Source organism: Trachypithecus francoisi, unplaced genomic scaffold (assembly GCF_009764315.1).
Source record: "Trachypithecus francoisi isolate TF-2019V2 unplaced genomic scaffold, Tfra_2.0 Lachesis_group3, whole genome shotgun sequence".
Taxonomy (NCBI): domain Eukaryota; kingdom Metazoa; phylum Chordata; class Mammalia; order Primates; family Cercopithecidae; genus Trachypithecus; species Trachypithecus francoisi.
The window spans coordinates 94,974,810-95,000,585 of NW_022681468.1; the positions used below are offsets into that span (position 1 = coordinate 94,974,810).

The window sequence follows — 25,776 nt, forward strand, 5'->3', positions numbered from 1 at the left end:
ACAGGGTTCACCATGTTGGCCAGGCTGGTCTCAAATTCCTGACCTCAGATGATCTACACACCTTGGCCTCCCAAAGTGCTGAGATTACAGGCGTGAGCCTGTTTTTTGCTTGTTAATTTGCTTAGTTCCTTACAGATTCTGGATACTAGACCTTTGTCCAATGCATAGATAGCAAATATTTTCTCCCATTCTATAGTTTGTCTGTTTACTCTACTGATAGTTTATTTTGCTGTGCACAGCTCTTTAGTTTAATTAGGTCTTATTTGTCTATTTTTGTTCTTGTTGCAATTGCTTTTAGAGACTTCTTCATGAAATATTTGCCAAGGCCTATATCAAGAATGGTAGTTTCTAGGTTTTCTTCTAGGTTTTTTGTAGTTTTTGACTTTACATTTAAATCTTTAATCCGCCTTTTCACAAGATGGCGCCAAAAGCGAAGAAGGAAGCTCCTGCCCCTCTTAAAGCTGAAGCCAAAGCGAAGGCTTTAAAGGCCAAGAAGGCAGTGTTGAAAGGTGTCCACAGCCACAAAATAGAAGATCCACACGTCACCCACCTTCCGGCGGCCCAAGACACTGCAACTCCAGAGGCAGCCCAAATATCCTCGGAAGAGCGCCCCCAGGAGAAACAAGCTTGGCCACTATGCTATCATCAAGTTTCCGCTGACCACTGAGTCTGCCATGAAGAAGATAGAAGACAACAACACACTTGTGTTCGTTGTGGATGTTAAAGCCAACAAGCACCAGATTAAACAGGCTGTGAAGAAGCTCTATGACATTGATGTGGCCAAGGTGAACACCCTGATTCGGCCTGATGGAGAGAAAAAGGCCTATATTCGACTGGCTCCTGATTACGATGCTTTGGATGTTGCCAATAAAATTGGGATCATCTAAACTGAGTCCAGCTGCCTAATTCTAAATATATATATATATATATCTTTTCAACATAAAAAAAAAGTCTGCAATCCATCTTGAGTTGATTTTCATATGTAACATAAGGAAGGGGTCCAGTGTCAATCTTCTGCATATGACTAGCCAGTTATTCCAGCATCATTTATTGAATGCAGAGTTCTCTTCCCATCACTTGTTACTGTCAACTTTGTCAAAGATCAGAGTGTTGTAGGTGGGTTCTCTATTCTGTTCCCAGTACCGTGGTGATTTGGTTACTGTAGCCTTGCAGTATAGTTTGAAGTTGAGTAGTGTGATGCTTCTGACTTTGTTCTTTTTGCTTAGAATTACTTTGGCTCTTTGGGCTCTTTTTTGGTTTCATATAAATTTTAGAATTGTTTTTCTAATCCTGTTAAAAGTGACAGTGGTAACTTGATACGAATAGCATTGAATCTATAAATTGCCTTGGGTAGTATGGCCATTTTAACAATTTTGTTTCTTCGTATTCATGAGTATGAAATGTTTTTTCCATTTATTTGCATCATCTCTAATTTCTTTCAGTGGTGTTTTGTGATTCTCGTTGTGGAGACCTTTCATCTCCCTGGTTCACTGTATGCCTAGGTATTTCATTCTTTTTGTGGCTACTGTGAGTGGGATTGCATTCTTGATTTGGCTCTCAGCTTGAATGTTATTGGTATATAGAAATGCTACTCATTTTTGTACATTGATTTTGTATCCTGAAACTTTATTAATGTTGTTTATCAGATCTAGGAGCCTTTGGGCAGAGACTATGGGGATTTTCTAGGGATAGAATAATATAATCTGTAAAAAGAGTTAGTTTGACACCCTCTCTTTCTGTTTGGATGCCTTTCACTTCTCTTACCTGATTGCTGTGGCTAGGACTTCTAGAAGCAGAAATCTTCTGGATAGAAGTGGTGATATGTTGGATAAGAGTGGTGAGAATGGGCATTCTCATCTTGTTTTAGTTCTCAAGGGGAATGCTTCCAGCTTTTGCCCATTTAGTGTGATGTTGGCCATAGGTTTGTCATAGAAAGCTCTTATTATTTTGATGTATGTCCCTTCAGTGCCTAGTTTGTTGAGGGTTTTTTAATATGAAGGGATATTGAATTTTATCAAAAGCCTTTCCTGCATCTATTGAAATGATCACATGTTTTTCATTTTTAGTTCTGTTTATGTGATAAATCATATTTCTTAATTTGTTTACACTGAACCGATTTTGCATCCCAAGGATAAAACCTATTTGATCACAGTAGATTTACTTTTTGATGTACTGCTGGATTTGATATGCTAGTATTTTGTTGAGTGTTTTTCTGTCTATGTTCATCAGGGATTGATATGGTTTGGCTGGGCTCCCACCCAAATCTCAGCTTGAATTGTATCTCCCAGAATTTTCACGTGTTGTGGGAGGGACCTAGTGGGAGGTAATTGAATCACGGGGACTGGTCTTTCCCATGCTATTCTTGTGATAGTGAATAAGTCTCATGAGATCTGATGTGTTTATCAGGGGTTTCCACTTTTGCTTCTTCCTCATTCTCTCTTGCCACCACCATGTAAGAAGTGCCTTTCGTCCTCCACCATGATTGTGAAAACTTCCCCAGCCATGTGGAACTGTAAGTCTAATTAAACCTCCTTTTGTTCCCAGTTTCAGGTATGTCTTTATCAGCAGCATGAAAACAAACCAATACATGGATATTGGTATGAAGTTTTCTTTTTTCATTGTGTCTTTGTTAAATTTTAGTAACAGAATAATGCTGGTCTCACAGAATGAGTTAGGGAGGAGTCCCTCCTCAATTTTTTGAAATAATTTCATTAATATTGGTACCAGCTCTTCTTTATATATCTGGTAGAATTTGGCTGTGAAGCCATCTGGTCCAGAGCTTTTTCTGGTTGGTAGGTTTTTTAGTACCAATTCGATTTTGGAATTTGTTATTGATCTGTTTAGGATATCAGCTTCCTCCTGGTTCAATCTTGGGAGGTTGTATGTTTCTAGGAATTTGTTCATTTCTTCTAGGCTTCTAGTTTGTGTGCGTAGGGGATCATAAGAGTCTTGGAAATTTTTTTTTGCATTTTTCTGGGGCTGTACACCTTTCTTTGGATACTGATTAGACGTTTGTTGTTGATGTTTATTAGTTCTTTTCTAAGGACTCTTTTTTTTTTTATCTACATAAAATATTCTTGTGCAAGCTCTTGATTTTCCTCTAATGCTTTGTGACTTTTGGCTATTTGGGTATGTTTAGAAGTAAAGAACTAGCTTGATTAGTATGCTAGATACAGTATTTTTTCTATCACATGTCTCCTAAATGGGCCCCTCTCCTGAATAGGATGAATAAATGTGAGTTTTGTAGATTTTAATTGCATCTGTCAGAGAGGTTCACTTCTGCATTTTGTACATGGGCAGGAAACAGGCAGGTAGCTGAGAAGCAAGTAAATTGCCTGGGTAATGAGACTGACTCTCAGGTGGGAACATTTAACATGCATCTTTCTGGACGTCCAGATCTTATTTTAATTTAATCTGGATTCCCTTTTATGATCTTTAACTATCTAAAGACTTTCCCTGTTTCCCTCTTAGACTTCAACATCTATATTAGGAGTCTTCTCTAAGATAATATTTCTAGTTATTTAGAAAATAGTTCATAGAATTCTATCTAGTGAGCAAATGCCTCTCCAGCTGCTCTGTATATGTCAGTGACAGAGAGGAGCTGGCTTACCTAGCTGATCTGGAAACAGTGCTTTAACCTTGAACTTGGATGATTGCCTCTAGCCCTCATTTACTGTGTGTATTTGTTAACCCCAGTGGGGTGTCCCTCAGATCTCTATCGGAACTTCTCTTTGCAGCAGCCTTTACCTGTGGGTACTTGGAGTTATGGATTTTTCTATGTTGGTTGTGCTCCCATTCAAGCTCTTCTAATTTCTACTATTAAGAAATAGCGGCTGGGCGCGGTGGCTCAAGCCTATAATCCCAGCACTTTGGGAGGCCCAGATGGACGGATCACGAAGTCAGGAGATTGAGACCATCCCAGCTAACACAGTGAAACCCCGTCTCTGCTAAAAAATACAAAAAACTAGCCGGGCGAGGTGGCGGGTGCCTGTAGTCCCAGCTACTCGGGAGGCTGAGGCAGGAGAATGGTGTAAACCCAGGAGGCGGAGCTTGCAGTGAGCTGAGATCTGGCCCCTGCGCTCCAGCCTGGACAACAGAGCATGACTCCGCCTCAAAAAACAAAACAAAACAAAAAAAAGAAATAGCTCACAATTTCAGATCCACTAATAATATCCATTTCAGATCCACTAATAATATCCATTTGTGTTTTTAGCACAAATGTTTATCACATATTTTAAAGCATCTTTACCATCATTTATGTGGGAATTTGGGAGGGATGGGAAGTAAATAGATGAGCTCAACGCTGTCATTATTTATTAGAAGTTCCTCCACATCTGCAGCATTTTTATCTCCTTTCCTAACCCTGACCATTTCTTTCTAGCCCTGGGGTCCAAGATTCTTGTTTCACAGGCCTATCTTACCATGTTTAATACAGCCTTGTAAGTCACCATAATACATGTGGCATGGTGTAAGATATTAGTGAGTTAAATAAAATACATATGGGAAGCTCCAAGAGAGTCAGATATGAATGATCTGTAGGCAAAAGGATCAGTGTGTCTAGGTGGAGTCATGGATGGGCACAGAGGAGCCAACACAATAGTCTTCACAGAGTAGGTAATTGAGCTTACTCTTGAAAGGAAAGAAGGGATTCAGGAAGGAGATGACCCCATGCAGAGAGGACAGAATTATCTGGGCATAAGATGTGAAAGTATTACACAGGATGGGAGCCCAGTGTGCAGGGGATGAGACAGGATGCAAAATCAGGTGCCAGATCCTGAAAGACGTGTGTATCACGCTAAACAATTTGGAATTTACCCTACAGGCAGAAGTGACCCATTGAAGGATTTTAAATGTGGACATAACGTGATGAATAAATGCTAACATTTAGTCAGCTCTTAGGATGCACCAGAGTGCTCAAAGTGCATCCAGGGGTTAAGCCATTTAATCATCATGATGACCTGATAAGGCCAATGTGTGGAATATCCTCACTTTCTACTGAAGATAATGACTCCCAAACATAAGTTTCCTGAGGTCAGGTTCTTCATCCATTCACAGATGGGCCCTGGGTTTCTAGCTCTGGGCCAGCATGATGAATGTATGCGGAATGAATGAATGAATGAGGCTCACAGGTTACACACACAGGGAAGGACAGAGCTAGGACCTGAAGAGGGGTGGCCTTACCCCAAAGCCTACACATTTAACCACTATCATTGTTTCTACGTTAAAAAGGTAAAAAAGATAATTCTGGGTAGGTGAAGAGATTGGAATGTGATCTGACTGGCAGGAGACTAACAATAAAATTGCACGCATTAGAGTGTAACTCAAAGTATAATCACTGAATATTAATTTGAAAATGAGCATTGTGGAAAACAGTAAATACTATATATTTACTTGTTTAATTTTTTGACTTTTTCCACTAGAATCTGCTCTCCATGAGGTCAAAGATTTTGTCTACTTTGTTTATTGTTGTAATCTTCAGCACCTCAAAGAATTTCAGACATAGGATGGTTGATCAATAAATATTTGTCAACTAAATGAATGATTATGTAAGTTTGAAAATATTGTATATTGGATCTTCCTCTTGGTGATTTATAACCTATATTAGCATATTAGTGGCAATAAAAAAATTTGATTTTTTAACCTAGTTTTTTAAAATTCTATTTACCCTCATACCCTTTTATTCTTAGAATTAGTGTTTTTCTTATAATTATTGTATTAGAATTAGATATACTTTGAGGAACTTCTCTTCAGGAAGTTTCTATTCAGTATATTGTTATATCAAGAAGTTATTTTAAATCCTGGAAAATATCCATATTATTCATAATTACAAGTAATTAATAATTAATAATGATATCCACTCATTATTAATAAAACAAAGAAGCTGTTTTAGACAATGGCATACTCAAGTAAAGCAAGCAAAGTGTGTCCTGTTTGGATTAAGTCAAGTTAGCATTGGTAGGGCTGCATGTGGTGTTTAGAGATTCAGTTTCTTTTCTTTTTTTTTTTTTTTATGAAGATGAGGTCTTGCTCTGTCGCCTAGGCTGGAGTACAATGGCGCATTCCCAGCTCACTGCAACCTATGCCTCCCAGGTTCAAGCCATTCTCCTGTCTCAGCTTCCTGAGTAGCTGGGATTAGAGGCGCCTACTAATTTTTATATTTTTTGTACAGATGGGGTTTCATCATGTTGGCCAGGCTGGTCTTGAACTCCTGACCTCAGGTGATCCACCTGCCTCGGCCTCCCAAAGTGCTGGGATTACAGGTGTGAGCCACCACGCTCAGCTAGAGATTGGGTTTCTAAGGATACCCAGTGTAATGTGAAAAAGGTGGATGCTTATAATTTTAGAATAAGTTTGTACGGTGCTAAGGATTAAGGAATAGGAAACTGTGGTTCCCCTAGGCCTGCTTTTTTCACTATTCCTTGCCTTTCCTCTACTCTGCTTGAACCATGGATGGTTAGGAGGAGGGGACATCTGCAGGCTGCATCTCCCAGACCTCCTGTCATCTGGCTTTTAGATGAATTCAGCCAATGGCAGGCACTGACGAGAAAGGAAGGAGATGCCAGGGCGTTTTTCTCCCCTTTTAACTGGTTCAGATGGGTCTCCAGTAGCAAGTCTGTCCCTCCATTGTACAGCTACCTGCTGTGCAAGACCACGGTTCTTTTTTTTTTTTTTAAATGGAGATTTTTTTTTTCTTTATTGAGAAACGTAAGACTTGGGTACATCAAATAAAACCAATTCGTATCATTGAAAAATTCTAGGCGCTTCATAATTGACCTTTCAATACAAAATGACCTATTAAATTTGCAATTTGTAGTTCTTGGTGTTGAGGTCCATAGGACAAGCTAGGAAGCCTTCAAACCTTAAGCTGAATTCCATGAGGGGTTATTTGGCTTTTGAATCGGTTTTTCCTTGTCTAAGAGGTAGCAGCAGCAACAGCGCCCACCTTCTGGGCAGCTTCTTTCTTGGCATCATGAGCCTGTAGAACTGCTACAGCTTCATCCACCTTGGAGTGGAGAGACTCGGGGAACTCTAACATATGCAGCAGCTCAGAGTTGTCGATCTCCAGCAGCGTTCCCGTGATCTTCCCAGCCAGGTTTGAATGAATTGTTTGGATGAGTGGGAACAAGCGCTCTCCCAGCATCTGCTTCTGGTCCTTGCGGTGATGCTGCAGCCAGCATGGAGGCAGTCAGTGGCTCCTGCCCCTGCACATGGACCGCAGGCTGGGGTGCCTGCAGAGTCTGTATGGGAGGATGAGGGCTGCGGACACAGAAGGCGTATTTGAAGGGGTTAACAGCCTGGGGAGCAGCAGCGGCAACAGCTGCGCATGGCGCTAAATTCTGCACAGCTGTGGGAAGGCCTCCAGATTGGCAGCTGTCAGTCAGCCCTTGCTGGGCGGCACCAGCCCCACCAAAGTCCATAGCCAAGCAAACCACTGTTCTTTAGGATGAACTCAGTGCCAGGGATATGGGAGCACCACATCATTCCTTCTCTACTGCAACCTCAGGATGGTGGCGACATCCTGATGTTACTAACTCCTGAGTTGCCTCATCGCTCCCTGTTTGGTTTCTGAGATCCTTCACTACCACTGAAAGCTGAATTCAATTCCCCCTGCTTTGAATACTAGGAGTCACTTTTGTTTTCTTGGTCGTGGCCTAAATGATATGGTCAACAATAACAAATAAAGGAAAGAGTGCTGCTGGAATAATTGTTCTAATCTGCAAAATGAATGACTGCTGGAAAGATGATTTTTCATTTTTGAAATTCAAAGATTCTATAAATGGTATTTTCTAAAGTGCTGTCTAAGGGTCATCTGCTTCAGAATTCCTAGAAAAGTTGATTAAAATGCATGTTCCTGAACTCATCTTTAACCTGCTAACTCAGAATCTCTAGGGGATAGCAGGGGAATGTGCAATATCAACCTACTGCCCAGAAGATTCTTTTTGAAAAATAAAGTTTGAAATAAAATGGTCTACTCTATTTGAGCTTCTTGGGAATGTTTGGAAGAGAAGTGACACAATGTGCATTAAGGTATCCTGCTGGATTTTCCATGTACTCTATTTCAAGAGATGTCACCTGTCAAAATCGATAAATTTAGATGAGTTTGGTTAATTTTTTAAATGTCACATTGTATGAATCTTCCAAAAGTAAACTACGTCCTAAGCAGTGGTAAATATGTTGCACTTACCGCTAAGAAATTTCATAATCTACAAAATAGGGAATACATAAATATAAAACTATGTACAAGCCAGATGAGTTGGTACCCCCCTATATTCCTAGCTACTGAGAAGGTTGAAGTGGGAGGATCACTCGAGCTCAGGAGTTCAAAGCCAGCCCGGGGCCCGGTGTGGTGGCTCATGCTTGCAATCCCAGCACTTTAGGAGGTGGAAGCGGGCAGATCACCTGAGCTCAGGAGTTTGAGACCAGTGGGGGCAACATGGAGAAACCTCATCTCAACAAAAAATACACAAATCACCCAGGCACAGTGGTGGACACCTGTAGTCCCAGCTACTCAAGAGGCTGAGGCAGGAAAATCGCTTGAGCCTGGGAGGTGGAGGCTGCAGTGAGCCATGATCATGAAACTGTACTCCAGCCTGGTAGACAGTGAGATGCTGTCTCAAAATGAAACAAATCAAAACAAAACAACAGCAACAACAACAACTCAGCTTGGGTAACATAGCAACACCTCATCTCTATAAAAAAACAAAACAAAACAAGAAACCAAAAAGAAAAAGAAAAAAGACAAAACTATTCACAGATCAAAATTCCATGCCATTTTTGTTAAACTAGTGATTGCCAAACCTGTTTTATCATACCCTGAAAAAACTTATGTAAAAGGTAGTAAGTATTTTAAATACATTTCCAACCAAGTTTTAATACATTACTTAAAATATTCAATATCCAACACTGAAGAGAAACTAAATAGGTCGGGTGCTTCAGTGATAAAATATTTTCTTGGCCTAGGCTTCAGCAAAAAGCAAAGCTTGAGGCAAGCACTGAGTGCAAGTAGTTTTTTGATGGGTGGGTGAGTGAAGGCTGGGGGGAAGTGAACTCAAAGAGGAGAAGCAGGAAACTGGGAAAAGAGGAAGCCAGTCCATGAGCGCTATAGAGTTTTTTGTGACTACGGGCAACTGAGGTTGGATCCCACTGGGAATACTTCAATGAGGCAAATAGCATAAGTGCACTTCAAAATCGCCCTCCAGTTACACAGAAGAGGGAACTTTTATCCCTCAGTTCTTTTCCTTTATTGGTCAGTGGTTGTCCCACGTTATGTTGACTTGTAACACTTCTAGGCATGCGTATAGGTTAGTCCCTGAATGGGACTTTGCAGCTAGTCTATGCAGTGATGGCAAAATAATTCTAGTAAAACAAAAAAAAGAAACAAGAGAGAAAAAAACAGAAAAAGACACACAGCTGAGACGAGCTGCTGATAGGATATACCTGCAAATATCTGGTTACAGTAATAGTGGCTTCTGTAAGAAAGTGGGCAAAAAAATGAAATACAGCCTAAGGGGAATCTGATATACCTTTTTGAAGATCTTTAATAATTATCAGAAATGACTCCAGGCAAAGGTGTGTGGGTTTTTTCAAATGCATGAATTATAAATATTTTATTTCAAGAAATGGTTTTTGTATTTTTAGTGTAGATTCTGTTTATGCCCCATCTCTTCTCCTCCTGGCATGATGGGAAACATTTGTCCCTTTGTAGTTAACATGCAAAACTTGGAAAGCACCCATGAAATAAAAGCAGTTTAAAATAAATTTCCTATGACATAAAATTAACCATCATAGCCATGCCTTAGAATTGTTTATTTGGTGACTGAAAAGAGTCTTGTTGGACACTGAGCAGATTACGGAGTTGCCACCAAAAGAACTTCTAAGCATAGGTTGCTTTTAAATCATTCTGGTGATAATGTAAGCTATGATATGCTGGAAGCATTTGAAAAAGTTCACGATGTGTCTCCAGCTCTCTTCTCATAAGCACAGCGAGTCATTGTTTTCTTCTCTGGTTGGTCTCAAAATCCTCCATAGCTGTCTCTCCCCCAGCTCTCCTTCTGTGATTTTCACTGCTCTTAATCGTGTTATCTTCCATTTTGCCATTAATATTTTTACAGAAACACTTTTTTTTTTTAACTTTTCTATTTTTTCTGCCAGTGTAGATCCATTTTTATTGATCTAGCTCCAACCTGAAATTCTTCCAGAAACTGTTTAGGCTGCCGGTGCTGGTTGGTACCTGGTTCTTATGTATTAGTAAGAGCATAAACCCTGGAGTTTGTCAATCCTTTGTTTGAATCTGGGCTCCACCACTTATAAACTGCATGAATCTGAAATGTGTCTTAACAATTTGAGCCTCCTGTTTTCTTCTGTGAAATGGGGATATTGCTTCTCACGGGATTATTGTGAAACCCAAAGGAGGTAATAGATGAAAAAGAGTAAACTCTTTGTGTCTACATTGTGTCTGCAACATAATAAACATTTGCTAAATGGTAATTAACATCATTATTCAGTGCTATCATCAATTTATGTTTTTCTTCTGTATCCTTAGATGTTATCTTGAGTTTAACAATAAATGTAAAGGCAGAATTACCGGTAACAATAACTTGACATTAATCTTGTCTACCAGCTTTAAACTGATGCTCTTTGAACCACAGTGCTGACAACCAGGTGTGTAGAGATCTGTAAATAGAAACAAGTCTAATCAAAAGTTATTTAAAAACAAACCTAGATGGCAGAAGCAATTCTTCAATGACACCTTCAAGCAACACCTCCAAACTTCTGACACATCCGGGAAGCAGTGCTGTAGAGCTGACCTACCTTGAATGAGACCTTTACATGTGAATAGTTTGTATTGACTTTCTCAGAGTCAGAAATAGCAATAGATTTTGTTGCTGCACTTGCAATCATGTTTTTAAAAATGCAAGTTTCATATGTGGACAGTGAGGAAATGATTCTTGGTCTTTCTTTGTGCTCTTCAATCCCACCCAAAGTGCAGTCAACACCACACAGTAAAAGAACAATGTTTCACTCAAGTGGGTGGCTCAGACAGGCAACCTGAAGATCAAACGAATAAGAAAAGAAAGTTGATTTTTGAAATCTAACTATTAACCACACTAGCATGTATGCATTAGCTTCTGGAGTGAATCAGAAACTTTTCTGCAAATATGAGGACCAAGAGTTTGGGAACTCCTCAAACGCTTATTAAGATATCTTGGTCGTGATATCAGGAAGGTAGGATAGGACTAGGATTGGAATGGGGTGAGTAAAAACCTAACCAATGGTCTTCGACTATTTGGAGAGACTCTATACACACGGAAAAGGCTGCTCGGCTTGAAACATGAGAAAAATAATTCAGGGAGCCAGAATTGCACAGCATTTATCTAAAGGCTGCCCAGGAGAAAAGCTCACGGGCTGTAATAAGCACAAGACTGTCATCATAAAGATGCTTTCTTCCGAGGAGCAGGGCTAACCTGATCTTCATGGGTACCTGATAGCATCATGGAATTCTTAGGAGACGACTATTTGAAACTGGCCCTCAAGAATTGCTCACAGGCAGAGTTATGTTTAGATCTGAGGTCTGATTACCCCACATTAAGAAATGAGGCCTTGATGTTTTTGGTAATAGTTGGTATAGCAATCTTACCTGAACACTGGCAGTCTACTTTTTTTCCCCCCTGAGACAGAGTCTTGCTCCCCTCTCTGGAGTGCAGTGGCACAATCTCAGCTCACTGCAACCTCCGCCTCCTGGGTTCAAGCAATTCTCCTGCCTCAGCCTCACAAGTAGCTGGAATTACAGGCATATGCCACCATGCCCAGCTAATTTTTGTATTTTTAGTAGAGACAGTTGTTCACCATGTTGACCCGGCTGGTCTCAAACTCCTGGCCTCAGTAGATCCACCTGCCTCAGCCTTCCAAAGTTCTGGGATTATAGGCATGAGCCACCATGCCCTGCCGAAGGTGGTGGCCTTCTTGCCCAACCAATTTTGTCCTTTACATTACTGACCCAGATGATTTGAAGAGGGAAGATAGCTATTGGCCTCATCTATATCTCTCTGTCCCATCCCACCACCCCTTCTTACCCTCTCTCCCTCTCTTCCCCTGTTCACCACTAGGAGCATAACGAGCCACCTCTTCCTGAATCAGGGTGACCTCTGTGTACTGTAAGCATGCAACTCCTTCAAGATTGGTTGGACTACCCAGGCTCTGATCACAGGCTTCCTTCACCAGTGAGCCAGCTTGCCAGTCCGTCATTCATGAGACATTTATTTAGAATTTGCTGTGTGCCAGGTAATGATAAAAAAAAAAAAAAAGGAATAAACTTGATCCTCCTCTTTGGTAATATGCAATTTATCCTTCAGAGTTTTTGAAGGCTGATTCTCTAACTGCAGGTCAACCCTCCTTCAAGACTCTTGACTCCCTAGTTTTCCTTCATGACTCACTGCTCAGGAGACTGCCCTTTTATTGATAATTCTGCTCCACTTCTGCTTTCAAACTGCATATTCTTCATGAGGAATCTACTTGATCCTTGATCCTATACCCACCACTTCTCCACTGGGTATCCCTTTTCTTAGGTTCATCCGTTTCCATTAGCAGCCACATTCCTCCAGACACTGCCATCGCTATGACACTAATTTGGCTTGCCTTCTGGCAACTGAAGTATGATGCCTCTTAATACAATCTTCCTATCTACTCCCTGAGGAGTGCCTGGGCAAACCTGGTGTTCTGGGGAACTGGCTGCAGAGTCATATTAGTGGACAACATTTCACTTTCTGATACTACTGCAGGTGGTGATGATGGTACCAGCATGCACACTTGTCAACATTATCACATTCAGTCCCACAACAGCAACAACAGAAAGGAGGTGAGGATATCATCCACACGTTAGCAACCAGAAGACTTAGCTCCCCAAAGTAAAGTAGTTTGCCCTGTGTCACCAAGTGGAAAGTGGCAGGGACAGCTTTATCTGTTCCTGAAACCCAGGCTGTTTCTCAGGAATATCTCCATTATGCTATATTGCTTCCCTTGAAACTCCATTCCAGAGTCTCCTGATCCCTAAAATCCAGAAATATGTCTCCAAGCAAAGCTAAATCAGTGCAGTATCAGAGAAAAAGGCAAAAGTTAGTCACTGTCTGTGAAAACTCTTTCTAAACTCAAATACCATTTATGAATTCCTCTCTCTTCTAAAATAGATAATTCACATTTATTTAGCATTTTTGCCTAAGTTAGCTATTTGTTGATCATCCTGGGGAAATGGCACCCTATTATTTGGGCCATCTTATCCAGCTGAACGTTCTGATGCATTACTAATTCCAAAACAATTTCCTACGCCTGCAGTGTCCACAGTGATAGCCACTAACCACATATGGCTCTTGGGCACTTGAAGTGTGGCTAGTCTGAATTGAGATGTGGTGTAAGTGTGAAATACATACTGGAATATAAAATCTTTGTGTAAAAAATAAATGCAGTATCTCGTGAATAATTTTTTTACTGAGTACACATAAAAAATACTATCATGTAGAAATGATAGTATTTTGTATCCACTGGGTTAATTATGTTATTAAAATGCAATCACTTTTGTGCTGGAATCACTTTTGTAATGTGGCTAGTAGCAAATTTTAAATTACCTATGTGGCTCACCTTATATTCCTGATGGACAGTGCTGGCCACTATAATCATAGCACTATCAGTTCAATCCATCAGCTTTGAGGTGAATTGTTCTACCTAGAGTGTATAATATTCTATTCTGTAAGACGGGCAAATGCTATCCATGTTTATTTCTGGAATTTATTTCTAGCATTGGATCTTCATGAAATTATGTCCTTTCAGAATGGTATGCAGTTCTGTGGTGGGGGACGCCCAGGCAAATCTGTAAAGGTCAGTCTTATGGTTCAGCATTGGGACTTGCTTACAACAGCACATTGTCTAAGCAAGACTTGCACTTTCTTATGTGCTTGCATTTGTAGCAGCAATTATGGTTTCCAGGGTCAGACACTTTCAGGCAGTTAATAACCAGTTTGACTAAAGGTCCATCAGCTTCCTAGCCATTCATTAAATCCTAAGAAATGCCGTACCCCAAGGTCAATACTGCTTAGCTCAGTCATACTTTATGACTGAAAGAATGCTTTCCTCTTCCATTGTCAATAGTATTGATTGGCAGTTCTTTGGGTGGCCTGGTCATTTTTATTTGTCCCCCTTTGTTTTCAACTGTTAAGGAGATGACATCATCTTTTTTCTGACAATATGGAATTATTGCAATGCTGAAAGCTGAGTACAAGGAGGTCCACTGTCAAACTTTGGACCTCACCTCTTCATTATTATTGCAGAGTGACTCACAGGGGAAAGGAAATTCAGAGGAACAAGGGGGCCCATGCCATAAACTCTACAAATCACCAGGCTGATAAACCACCATCTTTACCACCAGTCACAATGCTCCCATTAGACTCAAACAGAAGAGTAGGTATGACTAATTCTTCCCTTTGCCCGCCAAAAATAAATCACAGCACTGAGCTGGAATGAGACACAGACTTTTCCAGGATGAAGAGTTGAGTTGGAGGCTGAGACATAGGAAACATTTTGAAAAGGAGCCAGGCAGCTCGAGCAGAGGATTGCTGAACATGCTCCCCAGACCAGATCCTTCCATGAAAGCTGGGTTGTTAGAAGCAGCTGCCGGGACTTGCAGGATATGGTGGCAGGTACAGCATTTACTAGACATGAAATATGTATTGTCCTTGTCAAAAGGTTATTCCTTAATCCATTTACAGAAACCTCTGTCCGTCAAAGACTTTTACAAATTGTTCATGTTCAGGGATCATTTCAGTTCTTCCCAAAAGCCATAGGTCTAAAATTCACAACAGCTTATATACAAATCTTTTGTTTGCATCTGATTCACTGATGTTCAACTGCGTGACGCAAGACAAGCAGTGCCCAGGATGTAAAAGGTAGCAGAAAGAACCTGGGTACTGGGATCAGGCAGATTGAACTATAATATTTTATTTTTAATTTTGGATTTCTCATCTGTAAAATGGGAGCATTTATGTGATTTGGTAGAATAAAATGTATAAAAGATCTATTACAGTGCTAGTACCAGGTAACTATCATCGTAATGATTGGGGTTAGTCCACAGAACGAAATGGCTGAAGCTTTTCATTACTTTTGGTAAGAATCAGTACATTTATCAAGCCGAACAATGACTTACACTGTTCTAGGAGTTACCTCCAAATGATGCTTGGTTATTTGGAAACACCAAAAAATGAATTTCTTTTGTGATTAAAATTATCATTATACTTATCTAATCCTGACATTTTGGAATAATGTGGTGTAACTTAGCATCAAAGATCTAATTTAGAAAAGTCTTTAGGAGAATGATGAAGATTTAATTCATGTAAAACTTCTTGGTGTTCACTCAGCTTATGCTTCAGTTTCATAATATACAGCCTATCACTGAGGGATGGACATCTGTCCTTTATACAGGTTGGAGAAGACAGAAAAGAAAACAATATGTTCTGGAGTGACAACTCCTTGCATATAAATCCTAGTTCTATTCCTTAGCTATTGCATGACCTGTGTTAAGCACCTCTCTGTACATGGGATCCCCCACATATAAAAGAGAGTAATGGTCTCAAAGAGATACTTGCACACCCATGTTCACAGCAGCATTATTCACAATAGCCTAAAGAGGGAAGCAACCCAAATATCTATGGAGAAATGATCGGATAGACAAAATATAGCATATATACCATGAAATATTATTCTGCCTCAAAAGAAGAAAATTCTGACATATGCGACAACATTGATGAACCTGGAGGACATTACGCTAAGTGAAATAAACCAGTTACAAAAGGACCAATACTTGATGATCCCTCCTACATGAGGTATCTAGAGTAATCAAATTCATAGAGCCGGCCAAGCACAGTGGCTCACGCCTGTAATCCCAACACTTTGGGAGGCCAAGGTGGGCAGATCATGAGGTTAGGAGTTTGAGACCAGCCTGGCCAATATGGTGAAACCCCGACTCTACTAAAAATACAAAAATTAGCCAGGCATCGTGGCGCACATCTGTAATCCCAGCTACTCAGGAGGCTGAGGCAGGAGAATCCCTTGAACCCAGAGGTGAAGGTTGCAGTGAGTCAAGATTGCGCCGCTGCGCTCCAGCCTGGGCGACAGAGCGAGATGCTGTCAAAAACAATAATAAATAAAAATTCATAGAGACAGAAAGTAGAATGGTGGTTGCCATGATCTGGTGGGAGGGAAGAGTGGGAAGTTGTTTAGTGGGTACACAGTATCAATTTTGCAAGACAAAAAGAGTTCTGGAGATGGTTGGAGGTGATGTCTGTACAACCATGTGATCGTAGTTAATGCCACTGAACTGCACACCTACGAATAGCTAAGATGGCAACTTTTATGTTATGTTTACTTTACTACAATTATAAAATTAAAATAAAAAGCTGAATAACAATATTAATTTCTTTACTTTTTTGTTGTTGTGTTGATTAAATGGACTAGTGTCTTCCATAATTTAGCCCAGTGCTGGGCACATACATACAGGCCCAATAAATTGTAGGTATCAAAAAATACAAAAATAAAAACAAAACACCAAAAACTAGCAATGTATATTTTTTGGATTCACAACTCTTGGGTCTGAGCTAAGACTGTTAAGGCTGAAAACAAGCTTAAAGTTTTCCCCAAACCTGGAGTGAGACAGCAGTTTGGGGCAAGCCATGGTGAAGCCCTTAGCAAGACCACACTCCATCTGAGCCAAGGTGAGTGTGTGCTTCTTATAGTTCAGACAGAATGCAAAATAGCAAGTGGTGACAAAGAGGACAAGTGAGGTGCCTTAGAACATGCCTGAGGGGAAAGGTCAGAAGGAAGTCCTCTGGATGGTGTCCCACTGTGGCGGGAGGTCGCTGGGTGTACCTGAAGTCCAGTCCTCAGAACACAGCCCCTGACACTCAACCAGGCAGTAAATTTCCCTCATTATAAATGTCCTTCACAGTCCTTCAGGCACTTGGATATGTCTTTTCCCTGAAGCTAACAAGCTTGGCAAACTTGCTCTTTTTAATAAAACACGGTGCCACTAGGAATATTTTTAAAAAAAGAATGTTTCCTAAGCAGCTGAGATGGTTGAGGACCCGTCAGGTTTGCAGGGGCCATCTCACACCAGGATATGCCCAAGCCCAGTTGAGGCTACCTAAGGTCGGGCAGCAGGAATCTTTCTCAAAGGGCTGAGTTAATTTGCTCTTTCAGCTCACTTGCACCATCCCTGCAAATCTGGCCATGCTTCTTCCTACTGATCTAAAATATTCCAGTTTTTAATTAGTTCCAGGCCAGTCAATGCGACTGCCCCATCTGCACAATGCATTTGTGCCAATTCAAAGTCTGAAGCCGATGAACTAATATAGCCAACTGAAGACCTGTTGAAGGAGGCAAATGGAGCCGTGCTGCTGCTGGAAAATTTGCCTGGAGTGCCTGCCAGCCCCCGGGGCCCTTTCCAAGCCAGGCCTGAACCACAGGCCTGTTATGAAAGGACTGCTGAATTCAGCCCTTACCTCTCCAGAAACCAAAGCGTAATTAAAGCATGGGATGCAAATTCCCCACAATATGGGGGATGTGTCCTATGATCGATAACATTATTGGCCCAGCACATGTTAACAGAAGTCATGAGCAAAATCCACCAAGGCCCAGCAGAATGGAGAAAAAAATTAATACAGGTACAGTTCCTTCTAAATATGCAGCCTCATTTGCCCCTGAAATACAGAGCCAAGCTACTTGAGTCTACAGCTCCGGTTCACCCTTTGCTTCTGCATTGGATAGCTTTAGGGAATTTTACATCCAAAATTGTCTCTTAATAGTATTGCTTTGCACTTGTTAATTATGAAAAGGGAAAAAATTCATATATCATATATATGTGTAATGTATGCTTGTGTATATGTGTGTATATATACACAATTTGAGTTTGAATTAACATATTTCAATTCTGTATGTTTCTTCATATTACATTTTAATACAACATTAATGTGTAAATCACAACCCCCAAAATAAAATAATATGCATCTGATAAAATTTCTCAAGTCAGCAGGGATTATGTTTGTTACAATTCAGTTCAGGTTTTATTAGACACATGGTGAATGTTAAACTTTCTCATTTTAAGTGCTCTCTAAAAACATACTTTTCATTCATTCATTCATTCATTCATCCATTTGATGCCTATTTCTTGAGTATGTGTACCCGCTATGTGTCAGGCTAAACCGACTATTTAGCAGTGAACAGTAAAAAATTCATAGATGAAACTCTCTCCTTCATGGAACTTATATTTTCATGATATTATTTACCTTCCATTTATTTTCTTTTTTAAAAGAAAAGTTTAAAAAGTTTTCCCCAAACTTTTTAAAAAAGAAAGTAAATGTATCCTGAATACTTAAGATTCTCAAGTTATTATTGTTAATTGTTATATGGTCATTGTTTCTCTTAGCTTTTAAATTATGTTTGCAAACTCTGTGGGTGATCTCTGACTTTGACAGTTTCCTCAATGTTATTCTCATATCACAGTGGAAATGGCATTGACCCCACACCTCTGCCATCCTGCAGCTCAGTGACCAATCTCACAAAGACCCTCTGGGGCTCATAATGGTTGGATCACACTTTTCATTCAGGAAGTATATACTTTCCCAGCCTGGCATGGGTACAAATTTTGGTTGAGATAGTAGGAAAAAGCACGGTCATTTTCACTGAACTGAATTTAAAAAGCAGTCACAAGATGGCTGGGTGCAAATCCCTCTCGGGGGAAAAAAATGAAACAGAGACTCCTTGTGTCCCAATGACACTGGTGCGCCAACATCAAGGTCTCATGTCAGCTTGGCCGTACTCCTGTTCTCCTCTCACTGGCTCTTCAGCATCCAGCCGGATTGCTCCTGACACTGCTCCAGCCCAGGTTTAAGGAGGAAAATGTCACTTTACACTCCTGAGGATTTCTCCTGGCAACCTTCTGCTCCATACCACACCACAATCTTACTTCCCAGTGTACAACCTAATCCTTACTCTTGCAACTTTCCGAGTAGCTTCTCCCAACTCTGGATGTCTAGTCACTGAAGAAGAATGTCATCACAGAGCAGGAAGAGTTTATTACAGAGGATCAGGTAGAAGGACAGAAATGCTTTGCTATGTGTCTGTTAGAAATTCTTCTTTACCAAGACAGTAAAAAACAAAAAGAAAACTGGGAAGCAGAAGATCTGGCTTCACCTAGTCGCAATGAGCTAGACTTACCTATGACCTACAGTGTTGACCAGGCCTGTCAGTTAAAACTAAACACATTTCACAGTGGCAGCCAGCCAAAAACATAAATTCCGCCAAAAACTAAACACTGCGCAAGGTCTGCCTAGTTTCAAAACATCTATGCCAACCCCACAATACACAGTGTGTTGTGAGTGTGATTTTGCAGAACTGCTGCGGGGACAGTCTGCAGGAAGGGGGTCAGCTCTGAAGGCCACCAGCTCTCTAGGTTTGGGGAAGGGTCTTGGGATTTCTCTTTACCTCCTATGACATAATAAAAGCCAGGTGTGGGGGGTATGTCTATTAAAAGGGCCATTTGATTTGGTCATATGCCCACTAAATATCTCTAAGGAAGAAGTTTTCAAAGAGCCCCAGGGGAAGCATGAGTAGTCTTTGTGTGTCACTTCTTTAAGATAGTTGAAGTTGCAAGTAAAAGCAAAGTATACCATTGTAAGAAGGCTTAGCTTAAGGAAATAAGGACTATTGTTTTGTTTTATTGCTTATTTTAAAATTAGATGAGTCTTAAAAAACACAATGGCATCAGACTTGTGGATTTTGCATCCCAGGCTAGGAAAGGCATGATGACATTTGGGAACCACATGGATGTATCTAATGGCTTGAGAGCGTGAGAATCCATAAACAAAGGGCATACATTGTCTAAGAATATAAATACATGTGCATATTTTACTGCCTTTGTTTAACAAATATATTTGAGAGATTTCTGTGTGCTGGGTCCTGAGGATGAAACAACGAACTGTTCTCTCTGATCACTTAAAAATTTTGTGGGAGATTGAGACAAGCAAGGAGGTAGCCATGGAGGGTGGGGTGAATGCTAGCAAAGGGACAAGCACAGAACTCTGTTGGGGTGGAGAGGAGGGACATCTTACTCCATCATAGGGGTGCAGGGTGTCAAAGAAATCAAAGGACTTTCTGGAAGGATATGAAGGACTATGGGAATCCATTTAATTGAGAAAAAAGAAAGAATTAAGAGTGAGCTTATTGGCTGGGAATAGTGGCTCATGCCTGTAATCCCAGCACTTTGGGAGGTGAGGTGGGTGGATCACCTGAGGTCAGGAGTTCGAGACCAGCCTAGCAAGCAAGGTGAAACCCTTTCTCTACTAAAAATACAAAAATTAGCTGGATGGTAGTGGTGTGCACCTGTAATCCCAGCTACTTGGGAGGCTAAGGCAGGAGAATGGCTTGAACCCAGGAGGCGGAGGTTGCAGTGAGCCGAGATTGCACCACTGCACTCCAGCCCAGGAGACAAGAGAGAAATTCCATCTCAAAAAAAAAAAAAAAAAAAAAAAAAAGCTTATTATAGTTGGATTCCTCTTCAATTCCAGATTAGAATTTCACTTTTCATGCTCATCATAGTGAAGGACCCTGAACCAAGGTTTTCTTGATGAGACGTTATCATGCAGCCCCACTTCAGCTGTTTCTTTCTCACCGAGGATACTGACTTCCTTCTCCCTGCTCTGTGTCAATGACCTGAATTACCAGCCTCAGTTTGCAATTCTATTTCAAAGAGGACTTCCCTGCTACCTTCAACCCCTGTTTAAACACAACTAGCCTGTAGGAGTCTGTTCTAGTTCTCCACCCATTTGAAAAGACCAATCAGAGTACCAGTGCTCTTCGGTAAATATTAAAGTGATCGCATCTCTAGAAAGCATAATTTGGATCTGCTGGGCAATCTGTGAGACACCATGCCCTGCTCCACAATCCTCTATTTCAACTTCTTTCCAAAAAGCTCATGACAATCAGGTCCTATTAGGCTTTGTGATTGAAGCTATGTAAGTTAAAAGCCAGGTGTGGTGGTGTTTCTGTAGTCCAGATGCTCAAGGAGGCTGAGGGAGGAGGATCACTTGAGGCCAGCAGTTTGAGGCCATAGGGCACCATAATTGTGACTGTGAGTAGCCATAGCACTCCAGCCTGGGCAACATAGCAAGGTTCCATCTCTAAAAATAAATAAATTAATTAAAAACTAAGTAAATTATGAAACTTAATTCAGTGTTTGATATTTGAAGGTGATCTGGGTCAGAGGAGACTATATGAAAAAGATGTTTGGGATTTTAGGGTGGTAAAGTTTACCAGCTAAGACCTATGGACTTGCCCTCTCTTATTTCCCCACTAAAATGTGTATAAGTGCACAAGAGGAGGTGCAGAAATGGCAATTAAAGCTGAGACTACCGACTGTGGGCTCTCTCCCTATGGGAAGACTTGGTTAGGATGGCCTAACTTAGGGAGGCTGTTAACCAGGTTCTGACAACTGGAGTTACTTCAATTCCTTTGATCTTTTTAAAAAGTTAATATCTCGGGCCCGGACCAGGCCCAGTGACCCATGCCTGTAATCCTGGCACTTTGGAAGGCCAAGGCGGGCAGATTGCTTGAGGTCAGGAGTTTGAGACCAGCCTGGCCAACATGGTGAAACCCCATCACTACTGAAAATAAAAAATATTAGCCAGGTGTGGTGGTGGGTGCCTGTAATCCCAGCTACCCAGGAAGCCAAGGCAGGAGAATCGCTTGGAGCATCGCTTGAACCCGGGAGGCAGAGGTTGCAGTGAGCCGAGATTGTGCCATTGCACTCCAGCCTGGGCTCCAAGAGTGAAACTCTGTCTCAAAAAAAAAAAAAAAAAAAGTAGTATCTCAAAATACACATTTGTCTTCCAATATGTCAAATAATCCTGTATACAAAAAATGCAGTATTTATTTCACCCATCTAGACTCCAAATTTATGTTCCTCAGTAGCAAACACATACAATTCTTTAGATTTTTCTACTGGTATATAACCAACATGTTTGATATCTTCATATAGAGAGATTATCTATTGTCTTCCACTAAAGAAGATGAATGTTTAATTGCTCTTACATTTCCCCCACCTCCAGAGTGGGGGGAAGAAGAGATACATCTTCCTCTCCTCCATCATTTCCAGACTCTCAATAGGAGAATTCTGTTTGCACTATTATGATTATACATACTACCTAATGTTCATAAACTAAATTCTGTATTGTGCTAGGATTATATTTATTTTCTTGTACAAAACTTTGGTTTTCTGGAGATTTTTGTTTATTTATTTATTTTATTTTTGAGACAGAGTATTGCCCTTGTCACCCAGGCTGGAGTGCAACGGCACTATCTTGGCTCACCGCAACCACCGCCTCCGGGGTTCAAGTAGTTCTCCTGCCTCAGCCTCCCAAGTAGCTGGATTACAGGCATGCGCCACCATGCCTAGCTAATTTTGTATTTTGAGTAGAGACGGGGTTTCTGCCTGTTGGTCAGGCTAGTCATGAACTCCTGACCTCAGTTAATCCACCCGCCTCAGCCTCCCAAAGTGCTGGGATTACAGGCATGAGCCACTGTGCCCAGCCGAGTCTTTTATTTTTTGTTTACATGGCTTGCTATGTGTTTGTTAGCAATTCTTCTTCCACAAAAGCTGGGACAGATAAGGTACAACACATCCCCAGGAAGTCAGACACACCAGGTAATCTATGAGGCCCATCTTATACATGTTACTCCCAGAACCCTCTCTCCTTCAGCTCCAACCTGGGCTCCCTAGGTATGCTGCTCGCTGGGTAACAAACAACACTAAACTCAGTGGCTTTATACCACATCCATTTTATCATCTCTCATGGTTCTATGGGTTCCTTAGCTGAGCAATTCTGACTAGGACCTCAAGACCTCAAGACTCCCTCCATCTCGTCAGGCCTCAGGTGGCTCCATGTGGTGAGCTTGGGCCTCCTCATAGAATAGCCATGTCAGGGTTATTAAAATGTTTGGCTTTCTCCGGTATTCGAAAGCCAAAGGTACCAGAATTTCTTAATGTTTGGAGCTCAAAAGTCCCAGAATGTAATTTCTACCCAATTCTATTGTTCAAAATAGTCGCAAGGCTAGTCCAGATCTAAGAGAAGAAGAAATAAGCCCCACCCCTTCCCAGAGTCATAGGAAAGCCACATTGCAAAAAAGGATGTGAGATGGGAGATTACACGATCAGCTATAGCTGTATATCTTCTAATTCATGAAACCTCCCTCTCCCATCATTTTGATAGTTTCCTTTACCATCATCTAGAGCACATTTTCCAGTGTGGTGGTCAACAGCCACATGAAGTTATTTAAATTTAAATTATTATTATTATTTTTGAGATGGAATCTCTCTCTGTTGTCAGGCTGGAGTGCAGTGGCACGATCTCAGCTCACTGCAACCTCCGCCTCCTGGGGTCAAGTGATTCTCCTGCCTCAGCCTCCCGAGTAGCTAGGACTACAAGCGCGTGCCACCACACCCAGCTAATTTTTGTATTTTTAGTAGACAAGGAGTTTCACCATGTTGGTCAGGATGGTCTCAATCTCCTCACCTCGTGATCCACCCACCTCAGCCTCCCAAAGTGCTGGGATTACAGGTATGAGCCACCATGTCCAGCCAGAAGATGTCTTTATCTCTTCTGTGATAGAATCATTATTCACTTGGTCCCACATCTTTCTCTTTATAGTTTTATTCTTTACTTTAGTGGAACATACTCATAAGTATATTTCTAAGAGACGGCATATAGGTGTCAATTTTTCAGATGTTATATGTCTGTGTATGTCTTCATTATTCTTATACATAATTAAAAATGTTAAACTTTCATTTTAGCTTCAGGGATACATGTGAAGGTTTGTTACATAGATAAACTCATGTTACGGGGGTCTGTTGTACAGATTATTTTGTCACCTAGGTATTAAGCCCAGTACTCAATAGTTACCTTTTCTGCTCCTCTCCCTCCTTCCACCCTCCTCCACCTCAGTGTCTGTTGTGTCCTTCTTTGCATTTATAAGTTATCATTTAGCTCCCACTAATGAGTGAGAACATGTGGTACTTGGTTTTCTGCTCTTGTGTTAGTTTGCTAAGGATAATAGCTTCCAGCTCCATCCATGTTCCTGCAAAACACATGATCTCATTTTTTTAATGGCTGCATAGTATTCCATGGTGTATATGTACCACATTTCCTTTATTCAATCTGTCCAAGATGGGCATTTAGGTTGATTCCATGTCTTTGTTATTGTGAATATGTTGCAATGAATATTCACCTGTATGTGTATTAATTGTAAAACGATTTCTATTCCTCGGGGTATATACCCAGCAATGGGATTGCTGGGTTGAATAGTAGTTCTGCTTTTAGCTCTTTGAGGAATCACCATACTGCTTTTCACAATGGTTGAATTAATTCACACTCCCACTAACAGTGAACAAGTGTTCCCTTTTCTCTGCAACCTCACTAGCATCTGTTATTTTTTGACTTTTTAGGAATAGCCACTCTGACTGGTATGAGGTGGCATTTCATTGTAATTTTTGATTTGCATTTTTTTAATGATCAATGATATCCATCAGTGATTAAAATTTTGAAAAATTACATTTTCAGGGAAACATTTTCCCCAGGGTTTTGAAGGCATTGCTCTATTCTCTTTAAACTTACAGTGTTGCTTTGAGAAGTTGTTAGACCTTCTGATTCCCACCATGTGTATGTGACACTTCTCTCTATATATCTTAAAACATTTAAGACTCGGAAAATCATCTTCATTGTTCCAAAATTTTATAAAGATATGACCTGACAGTCATTTTTCACTTATGACATTGGATGCTCAGTTGGCCTTTTCAATCTGGACAGTCATGATCTTCAATCTGGACAGTCATGATCTTCAGTTCTAAAATGTGTTCTATATAATTTATTTGATAATATTCTTTTCACCATTTTCATGACAGGACCCCATATGTCAGCATCAATAGGTCTTTTTTCTTTGACACAGTATGTTTCTCTAGAAAGGTGTTAAATTTATTTAACAAGTAAACATATTTAACAAGTAAATTTAACACCTTTAAAGTAAGATGCCATTGGCCTGAGACAGTCTCCACGCCTTGAGTTTCTACTTAATGAACTGCAACCAAAGCCAGCAGACAAATGAACCAAGACCTAACTTAGGAGTACACTTTTTGTAACACATAGTAGGGTCTCAGCCGACTACAAGAAACCAAGTTTAGGTCAATCAAGGGCTGTCAACTGATCAAACGAGGTCCAAGGAAGGCAAATGCCTAGCTGTAACCAATAAAACTATTTCTGTATAACACTTCCATTTTCAGTCTATAAATACCATTCATGTCGTGAAATGAAGCATGAAGCTCTCTGAACCACTTCTGGTTCTGGTTCTGAGTACTGCCTGATTCATGAATAGTTCTTTGCTCAAATCAACTCTTAATTTTTATATTATCTTTATTTATTTATTTATTTTTGAGACGAAGTCTCACTCTGTCATCCAGGTTGGAGCGCAGTGGTGCAATCTCAGCTCACTGAAACCTCCACCTCCTGGATTCAAGCAATTCTCCTACCTCAGAATCCTGAGTAGCTGGGATTACAGGCATGTACCACCACGCCTGGCTAGTTTTTGTATTTTCAGTAGAGACAGGGTTTCCCCATGTTGGCCAAGCTGGTCTCGAACTTCTGACCTCAGGTGGATCTGCCCACCTCAGCCTCCCAAAGTGCTGAGACTACA

At 40.7% G+C, this 25,776-nt stretch overlaps 2 pseudogenes across 2 annotated transcripts; one reads left to right on the plus strand and one right to left on the minus strand.

Annotated features, from left to right (window-relative positions):
• The first annotated feature begins 411 nt into the window (after positions 1–411).
• Positions 412–950, plus strand: LOC117071486 (annotated as a pseudogene). The gene has a single exon (XR_004432319.1). The product of XR_004432319.1 is annotated as a 60S ribosomal protein L23a-like (transcript).
• Positions 951–6,743: 5,793 nt separating this feature from the next.
• LOC117071072 lies at positions 6,744–12,246 on the minus strand (annotated as a pseudogene). The gene is made up of 2 exons (XR_004432146.1): positions 12,075–12,246; positions 6,744–7,432 (listed from the first exon to the last, which is right to left on the minus strand). The product of XR_004432146.1 is annotated as a polyadenylate-binding protein 4-like (transcript).
• Between the last annotated feature and the right edge of the window lie 13,530 nt (positions 12,247–25,776).